This window comes from Lathyrus oleraceus, chromosome 2 (genome assembly GCF_024323335.1).
Source record: "Lathyrus oleraceus cultivar Zhongwan6 chromosome 2, CAAS_Psat_ZW6_1.0, whole genome shotgun sequence".
Classification (NCBI taxonomy): Eukaryota; Viridiplantae; Streptophyta; class Magnoliopsida; order Fabales; family Fabaceae; genus Lathyrus; species Lathyrus oleraceus.
In genome coordinates, this window is record NC_066580.1 from 319,861,398 (window position 1) to 319,871,630 (window position 10,233).

At 36.9% G+C, this 10,233-nt stretch overlaps 1 long non-coding RNA gene across 1 annotated transcript; it reads right to left on the reverse strand.

Annotated features, from left to right (window-relative positions):
* Nucleotides 1-7,740: 7,740 nt before the first annotated feature.
* LOC127119295 (uncharacterized) lies at nucleotides 7,741-10,233 on the reverse strand. Its single transcript, XR_007802741.1, has 2 exons — nucleotides 9,967-10,233; nucleotides 7,741-8,056 (listed from the first exon to the last, which is right to left on the reverse strand). It is a non-coding gene; the product is annotated as an uncharacterized LOC127119295 (long non-coding RNA).

Consider the following 10,233-nt stretch of genomic DNA (forward strand, 5'->3'; position numbering starts at 1 on the left):
AGTATCTATTGCCAGATCTTCCATAAGCTTGTTCTTCTCCAGATGATCTACAAGCCCATTTTCGATGAAGACATCAGACAGAAGTCTTCCCAGAGGGATGTAGGATCTGGGTTTCATGTTGTTTCTTGTCTCCCTTACAGAGTCTCTGAGATATCTGAAGAGTAGTGCAGGAAGGCAGAGCTTCATCCCCTTGTGAATGCAATACAGAATGCACTTCTGATTTGTATTGATGTAGTCAGAGGAGTTTGATGCTGGGCGATGATGAATGGTTCCCAGAATGATCTTGAGCCAAACTCTGAGGTTCTGATGAAGTTCTTTGTTCTTTGAAGGATTACCTTCAGTGTTGAGTTTGAAAATGGTTGGATTTATTTCCTGAGCAACACGCCTTGACCTAGGGTTGATGTTGTAGATCCTTATTCCTCCATCTTTCTCCATGTTCAGTAAAGAAGCAATTGACTTTTCAGTAATTACTATCTTTACCCCCAATACGTAGGAGACGATGAAATGGTCATCAGCGTCAGCAAATCTCCAGAATTCTTTGATGAGATTTGGGTAAACAGGGCCATAAAGCCTTTGGAAGTAGTTTTCCCACCCTTGTAGACGGAGTTCTTCAATAAGATCTACTCCATTTCTCTTCATGTTGTTGAAGTCCACTAGAGTTTCACACAAAACTTCTAGTCCCTCAAAGGGAGTTGCTAGGTTTATGTGGGGTTCACGATCAAGAACATGGGGTTCCTTGTAAACTGGAGTAATGGAAACGCCTGTAACTGTTGGAGTGGAAATGCTTGAACTTTGGGTTGTGGCGTTGGATTCCATTTGTTGAGAAAAGTTGAAAACTTGTTGTTGTTGAGCATCCATAGTTGATGAAGAAAAAGATGAAGATGAAGTGTTTGTAGAAATGCTTCAGAGAGGGTTTGAGAGTGAGTGAGAGTGATAAGTGTGTGAAATGTGAGAGGAGTGTTTAAATACCCTAAACGAAAACACATGCAAAACGACACACAATTCAGCGTTGGCACAAAACACAAGTTAGCACGCTTGGGGGAAAATGATTAAGGCTCATTAATGAATGTCTAATCCCAACAGTATGCACACTGCTCGAGGAGATCTCAATCGTCTGGCCTTTGAATTTCTTCTGGACAGCTGTCTAGAAGTTCCAAAGTTAGACGCTAAGTGCTCCACGTGTTTTGATGTATCTGATCTTCAGGAATACCAAAGGATTGGTTCCTGGAGATTTCTAACTCAGATATCTTCTTAACTTGGTAGAAGTATCAGAGTCAGAGGCAGAAGCACATTTGTTTATGTCAGAGTCTCATTTTACATTTTCAGAGCCACACTTCATTCGGGGCAATTTTGAATGTTCAGATTTTCTAAGATAAAAAGAAATCTATCTTCAGCTAGAGGCTTAGTAAATATATCTGCCTATTGATGATCTGTATCAATGAACTTTAATGTTACTATCCCTTTCTGAACATAGTCTCTGATAAAATGATGTTTTATTTCAATGTGTTTAGCTCTGGAGTGTAGAATGGGATTCTTACTTAGACAAATGGCAGCAGTATTATCACAGAAGATAGGAATGTTACTCTCGAAGATTTGCAGATCTTCTAACTGATTCTTCATCCAGAGCATCTGAGTTGTGCATAGTGATGCTGAGATGTATTCTGCTTCTGCAGTTGATAGAGCAACAGTTGACTGTCTCTTGCTAGCCCAGGATATCAGATTGTTTCCCAGAAGCTGGCAATTTCCAGATGTGATTTTTCGTTCTAGTCTATCTCCTGCATAATCTGCATCACAGTAACCCGAAAGTCTATACTCTGATGTTTTCTCATACATCAGGCCCAGGTTAGGAGTTCCTTTCAGATACTTGAGAATTCTCTTAACTGCTGTTAAATGAGATTCTCTAGGATCTGATTGGAATCTGGCACAGAGACAGACACTAAAGAGAATATCAGGACGAGTAGCAGTCAGATAGAGAAGAGAGCCTATCATACCTCGATAGAGCTTCTGACAAACCTTTTTGCTTACTTCTTCCTTTTCAAGAATGCATGTCGGATGCATGGGAGTTTTTGCAGAGTTGCAGTCAGCCATATCAAATTTATTTAGAACATCTTTAATGTATTTGCTTTGATGAATGTATGTAACTTCTGAAGTTTGGTTAATTTGAATTCCCAGAAAGAACTTTAGTTCTTGCATTAAGCTCATTTCAAATTCTGCCTGCATTAACTCAGAGAATTCTTGACAAACAGAGGCGTTAACTGAACCAAAAATAATATCATCAACGTATATCTGGCATATCATGAGATCATTGTTAAGGTTCTTACAGAAGAGTGTGGAGTCAACTTTCCCTCTGATAAAATTGTGTTCCAGAAGAAAATTGCTTAAACGTTCATACCAAGCTCTGGGAGCTTGTTTAAGTCCATATAAAGATTTTTTAAGTTTAAAAACATGTTCTGGAAAATTTGGATTTTCAAAACCTGGAGGTTGGTTGACATACACTTCTTCTGAAATATAACCATTAAGGAATGCACTCTTGACATCCATTTGATAGAGTGGTTAATAGCAAAAGATACCAGAAGACGAATAGATTCTAACCTTGCGACTGGAGCAAAGGTTTCATTATAGTCAATACCTTCTTGTTGACTATAACCTTGAGCTACCAGTCGAGCTTTATTTCTGACGACTTCTCCTTTCTCATTCAGCTTGTTTCTGAATACCCATCTGGTTCCAATAACGTGAGTGCCTCTGGGCTTTGGAACAAGATCCCAGACATCATTCTTTGTGAATTGATCTAATTCTTCTTGCATGGCTGAAACCCAATCGTTATCTTGAAGTGCTTCATCACAGGACGTAGGCTCAATCAGAGACACTAGTCCCAGAGGAGTATCTTCAGAGGTCCTGAAGGTAGATCTGGTTCTGACAGGTTCGTCCTTGTTTCCCAGAATCAAATCTTCAGATACGTTGATACGACTTTTAACTTTCTTTGGGATTTCTGGGGATTTAATTTCTTCAGAGTTCTGAGTGACAGTTGCTTCTGGAGTTTTATCAGATCCTGCAACAGTGATTTCTAAATCTGCAAAATTTTCAACTAGCTTTGACTTTTCAGGGTCAAGCTTATCATCAAATCTGACATGAATTGATTCTTCCACAATTTTGGTTTCTGTGTTGTATACTCTGTAGCCTTTAGAGCGTTCTGAGTATCCTAACATAATACCTTTCTGTGCTTTGGAGTCGAACTTGTTCAGATGTTCTTTAGTGTTTAAGATAAAGCAAGAACATCCAAAAGGATGAAAATATGAAATGTTTGGTTTTCTTCCTTTACATAGTTCATAGGGAGTCTTTTCCAGAATAGGTCTTATAGAGATTCTATTCTGAATGTAACACGCTGTATTTACAGCTTCTGCCCAAAAGTGCTTTGCCACATTAGTTTCATTGATCATGGTTCTGGCCATCTCTTGGAGTGTCCTATTCTTCCTCTCTACAACTCCATTTTGTTGTGGAGTTCTAGGACAGGAGAAATCATGGGATATTCCATTAGAGTCAAATAATTCCTCAAAATCTTTGTTTTCAAATTCCCCACCATGATCACTTCTGACTCTAATAATTTTAGAGTCAAATTCTTTTTGCACTTTGGAGCAGAAACTAGTGAATACAGAGTGAGACTCACTCTTGTGCTTTAGGAATTTCACCCATGTCCAGCGGCTATAATCATCAACAATGACTAGTCCATACTTCTTTCCATTGACTGATGTTGTTTTCACAAGACCAAATAAGTCAATGTGGAGAAGTTCCAGAGGCTTAGAGGTAGAAACAACATTTTTCTTTTTGAAAGACGTTTTTGAAAATTTTCCTTTCTGACATGCCTCACATAGAGCATCTGAAGAAAACTTTAGTTTAGGTAGGCCTCTGACTAACTCGAGTTTATTTAGCTGAGAAAGTTTCCTCATACTAATGTGGCCCAAGCGTCTATGCCATACCCATTGCTCTTTATGAACTGACATCAGACATTTAACATTTTGTTCTTTTAAATCAGAAAGATTAATTTTATAAATGTTGTTTTTCCTCTTGCCTGTGAAAAGGACAGAGCCATCGTTCTGATTAATGGCTTTACATGTTTTTTGATTAAAGATTACATCATAACCGTTATCACTTAATTGACTTATGGATAACAAGTTATGCATTAATCCTTCTACGTAAAGGACATCATATATAGAGGGAAGAGTACCATTACCAATAGTTCCGGAGCCTCTGATCCTTCCTTTCTGATCTCCTCCGAAGCCTACAACCCAGCGTCTTTAAGTTCCAGACTTTGGAACATAGACTTTCTTCCCGTCATGTGTCGCGAGCATCCAGAGTCCAGGTACCATGACTGGTGTCTGAACTTTGCTGCATAGGATATCTGCAACATAAACAATCTTATCTTTCGGTACCCAGAATCTCTTGGGTCCTTTCTGATTAGTTTTCCCAGAGTTTCTTATAACTTTGGGTTTTCTAGCATTTTCAAATTTTTGTTCTTGTGTGTGTGTATAGTGATACGAAAATGGAGATTTAAGTTGGTCACTAGTAGAAGTTTTATCTTCCTTAGGATCATACCCAATTCCCTTTTTATTGTTCTGACTGACTCCATAAATCATGGATGCCATAATACTCCTACCTATTCCATTTTTCAGAAATTCTTGAAAGGCTTCTTCGTATTCATAAATTAATTTATTTGAAGTTTGTGGTGCTTGAGACAACGCTTCTTCTAATTCTAAGCTTTTTCTTTTTGCTCCATCTCTTTCTAATGTTAAAGATCTGATTGTATCTTCCCGCGCTAGAATTGTCATCTCAAGCTTGCCACATTCTTCAAATTTTGCTTTAAGACAGCCTTTTATGTTTTTAAGCTTTTGTTTTAATTTCTGATATGAGCTAAGAGTTTCTGACAAGCATGATTCTAGATCAGATCGAGAGAGTTCAGAAAATACCTCTTCAGATTCTTCATCTGAGCTGCTCCTGGATGTGGTAGCCATAAGTGCCACGTTGGCCTGTTCATCAGAGTCAGATTCTGATGACCCAGATTCACTATCATCCCAGGTAGCCATTAATCCTTTCTTTGTCCTGAAGGTATTTTTCTTGAAGCTTTCTTTTCTAGAATTGTCTTTTTTTAGCTTGGGGCATTCATTCTTGTAGTGACCTGTTTCTTTACATTCATAACAAGTAATATCTTTGTTAGTTTTACCTTTTGAGGTTGATTCTGATCGATCCCCTCTGGGTCTTGGTCTTCTGAAGTTGTTGTTCCTCTTTTTCCAGAGTTGTTTAACTCTTCTGGTCAGGAGGGACAATTCTTCTTCATCATCAGAATCTTCTGGTTCAGAGTCATCAGTATCTTCAGTTTCTGCCTGGAGAGCTTTGGTTCTGTCAGGTTTGCGTCTTTCATATCTGGACTTTAATGCTATGGACTTGTTCCTTTTCTGAGGCTCATCTTCCTCTAGTTCTATCTCATGGCTTCTGAGGGAACTGACAAGTTCTTCAAGACTGATATTGTTCAGATCCTTTGACAGCTTCAGAGCAGTAACCATGGGTCTCCATTTCTTTGGCAGACTTCTGACTATCTTTTTGACGTGGTCTGCAGTTGTGTATCCTTTGTCTAGAACCTTGAGACCTGCAATCAGAGTTTGGAATCTAGAGAACATTGCCTCTATGGCTTCATCATCTTCCATTTTGAAAGCTTCATATTTCTGGATAAGCGCCAGAGCCTTTGTCTCTTTGACCTGAGAGTTTCCTTCATGAGTCATCCTCAGAGAGTCAAGTATGTCTTTGGCTGTTTCTCTGTTGGTAATCTTTTCATACTCGTTGTAAGATATAGCATTGAGGAGTATGGTTCTGGCCTTGTGATGATTTTTGAAAACTCGCTTCTGATCATCTGACATCTTACTTCTGGGAACTTTAGCTCCATCCTCTGTGACAGGAGGTTTGTATCCATCTGTGACAATGTCCCAGAGATCAGCATCATAGCCTAGAAAGAAACTTTCAATTCTATCTTTCCAGTAATCGAATTTCTCTCCATCAAAGACAGGAGGCTTAGCATTGTAACTATCCTTTTCATTTGTGTGGGCCATAGTTTTTCTCGTTCTGGATCTCTCTACACTGTTAAGTGTTTGATTAGAAAATCAATAACAGAGCCGGAGCTCTGATACCAATTGAAGGTGAGAAAAACAAGAAAGGGGGGGTTTGAATTGTTTGGAAAATAAGCGCTTTTTCAAAAAATAAAAATCACACAAGGAATTTATACTGGTTCGCTTATAACACAAAGCTACTCCAGTCCACCCGGCCAAGGTGATTTCGCCTTCAACAAGGACTTAATCCACTAATCTTGAAAGATTGATTACAAACAACGTCTAAGAGAAAGATCTCTTAGTCCTCTCAAGTATACAGACTGCACAGAGTCACTTGAGGAAATAAAAACAAGGATAAAGACTTATGTAATCTAGAGTGCTTCTAAGATAAGCAAATATTACAACAGCAAGAACAAAGTGTTTCACGTTCTAAGCAAAAGCTTCGTGAAGATTGAGAGAATAAAAACGTGTTTATGTGTGTTGATGTTTCAGTAAATTCTTGTGCTTTTTAATGTTGATTTGCAGTCCTTTATATATAGGAGTGAAGTAGTCGTTGAAGGTGATGGCCAATAATTTAAATTAATGCCATAACTTATATAGCTTCTTGCCAAGACAACTTTCTCTCCTCGAATGACTACTTTCCAAATATAGTTCCTTTTCATTTGAATTTGGAGTTAACGTCTCTTTCTGTATTAGGAAATCCATTGCCAAGCCTTTATTTGAAGTTAACGTTACTCTTTCTTTATTAGGAAATCCATGATCAGAGTCTTCATGTTTCTTGGAATCTTGCTATTTAACTTCTGATGTTGATCTCTTTGAGTTCTGATGGTTTCTTCAGATAGCGCTGAGAGCTTCTGGAGTTTGACATACAGTTGTTCAGAGTTAGAACTTCTAGAGCGTACTTCTTGTTCAGATGCTTCTGATATTTTGCTGTTTTGCTCAGAGTTAGACTTTCTTGAACGTGTTTCTACTTCAGATGCTTCTGGTCTTCTGATAATTTGTATCTGATATGATTCTGTATCTGATGACGTCATCAGATCTCTTCCTTCTTTCCTTAGAACCCTGCACACTTAGAAACTTTTCGTTAGGGTGCCATTTTTGGTTTCATCCTTTGTTATCATCAAAATCATGGAATCTGTTGTAGAACAATTTTTGTTCTTACAATCAATGATTTAAAAGTTCTTGTTATTTATGACACAAAGATTGGATTCTTGACAGTTGACTTGACAAGTATCATGGGCTAGGGTATTCTTCCATGACATATATGGGGATCAAACATACGGGATTGTATTACATTAACTTGGGTTGTTCATATTTTGAAACCCTAATTCTTGGTTTGAGATCTTTTGCTTATGGGGGTAACATTATGGCATTAAAATTTGAAAATCATTCTCAAGCTTGATTTTTTATCAACAATAGTCAACCTCAAATTTGATGTTTTGAGGACCACCTTCTTATGGGTTTACTTAGAAATTGTTATGGGCTTTGATTCTATTTGTTTTGAGACATGATGGTTCATTTCAATAGGTTTGATTCAAGTTCACATTCAAGAAAAAGTCAAGATTCAAATTCATTCTAGTTTAAGATTCATTTTCAAATTCAAGTTCGGAGGGAAAATCATTCTTTCTTAAGAATCAAGCCACACATATACTATTCAAGGGCCAATTTTCATTACAAAATATCAAATCACATTACAAAAATCCAAATTACAATATTACACATTTTTACATGTTTTGACCTAAGGTTGACTTTTGGTCAATTATTGACTTTTTGGTCAAACAGTTGACCAAAGTCAACTATCTAATCCTAAGACCTAGTCCCCAATTTTTCTTCATTTACAAGCCATTCCTTCTTTGTGCAACCAAGTCTTCAAAATTCTTCACTAAACTATGACTTGCTCCATGCCTTGTTTAATGCCAAGACCTTCATGAGCTTTGCCTCACAACAAGCCATTCTATGTCAAACTTGCAACCACACACCAATTTCATTTATTTCATTTTTTAAAACAGTAAGGAATTCACATGATAACCATTTCAAATTGTTTCTAATCTAACAGATGCAATACAGTAGGAACTAACAAAATTCTTCATTCAATTCAAAACATTACAACAAGCCAAGCTACTAACAGCTTCACACCTAGTTCAAACTCATCAACCTAACACTCAAACCATACATCAATGCCGATGCATAAAAACAAATAACCAATTGCATACACATGTATAACCATACAAAAAATAAACCAAGACACATCACACAACATTTAACATACTTAACTTCAATTCTACTAACTTTCCCCACTTCATTTCTTTAACATCAACACAAATGACTAACTTCAACTAACAAAATGCCATCTAAAATCCAGGCCAACTCACAATTCATTCAAACATACCAATCCCATCTCAACTCCATATAACCTACTGACATAACCTACATATTTCCATACATACTAATGCAAATCCTATAAAAGCTCACTAACATTCTAGTTTCTCTAAACCTTAACCTCACTAATGCAAATTGATTCTCACATTCTAAAACTCACTAACAACCCCACATCTAAAGACAACATTACTAATTCATCTCTTTTCCCAACAAACACCAACAATTCAATCCCAATTTCTCAACTCATTTCAAGTTCATATAGCTAGCATTCAAAATCAATTCATTTGTATAATCATAACATAGCATTCATTCAACATACTAGTTCAAACAGTAATACCAATACTGATTCACGTAGTAGCTAAATCATTTGGGCATAACAGCCCAAAAGTTATAACATGGCATTCCAACTAATTCAATCTAACCAATCTATTTTCATGACAGTCCATAATCCTAACTATATCCCAACTTATAAATTCAGTGTAATTTAACCAACCAAATAGCTAGGCATTAAATCTCATAACTAACTACCTTACGTGAATTAATCCCCCTAAGTCTAATTGTTTCTCAACATAAACTAATTAACATCCTAACAGTCATATTCTTCACATCAGTTTCAAACCAGTACCAACAGCCACGAGTTTTCTACTATATTACACCAACTTCCAATTCTCTAACACAACTAACTTCAACCCTAACTACACTAATATAATCATAATTTCCAAACTAAGTTACACTAGCAGTTCAGCGCCATTAGCTTAGGGAAACAGATTCTAACAAAACTACATAACTGACATTTAATGACAAGAATCACTAGCTAACGACGATCTTATGACACTAACTCTTAATAGTTTCTTTTCATCCAACAGCAACTAACTTCACTAACAAATCAACACTCTTAACATCAGAATTCTAACACTTCAAATATAACTAACTAATCTTTCCTAAACTTCTAACTATTAACCCTAACTATTACATTCCACAAACTCCATAAAAGTATCGCTAACAAAACAACCTAACTTCAGCATAATTCCAACTAACTTCTTTTTCACTAACCATAACTAACTATTTCATCCAATTTCAACTAATATTAACAAATCATTAACATTGTTAGCACCACTAACATACTTTCTCATTGAACTTCACAAATTCAGTTAACTACTAACTGTTTCCCTAACGTGAAACAAACCTTGCCCTAATCCTACCTGAATCAGTTACATTATCATCTCTATAAATTCATTCATCAACAATCACAATGGAGAATGACATTCATCTTCACTCACAATCACTCTCCCTGAAATCATTCTCAATCTATTCCAAATTATATGATATTTCTCTCCCTCTCTACAAATTCAACACGCCTTCATTTCACTCTGAATCCTCTCCACTCTCATGCAACATAGAGTAACAACCATAGAACAACCTACAGACTAGGGAACAAGGTAATAAGAAGATAAAAAGGTTCATATGTAAGTCACAAAAGTAGAACGAAGTTAACCTGGAGAAGTAGAATGCCTTTGGATCTTCTTTGCATCAACATCTTAAAGAACCACCATAGTTGCTCCGGCATGTAAGCTCCATTCCCTTTATCCTTTCATAGGCATTAAAACTGCCACCGTGATGTAGATTAGAGTGAGGGGAGTCAAAGCGCTCTGGTTGTTGGCTTGGATTCCCCTCCAATTACATTTAATTTCATCTTTTATACCCTAGGGTTCTTCGACCGTTAGCTTGGTTTTGATAATTTTGTGAGGCGTGGGATGAAATT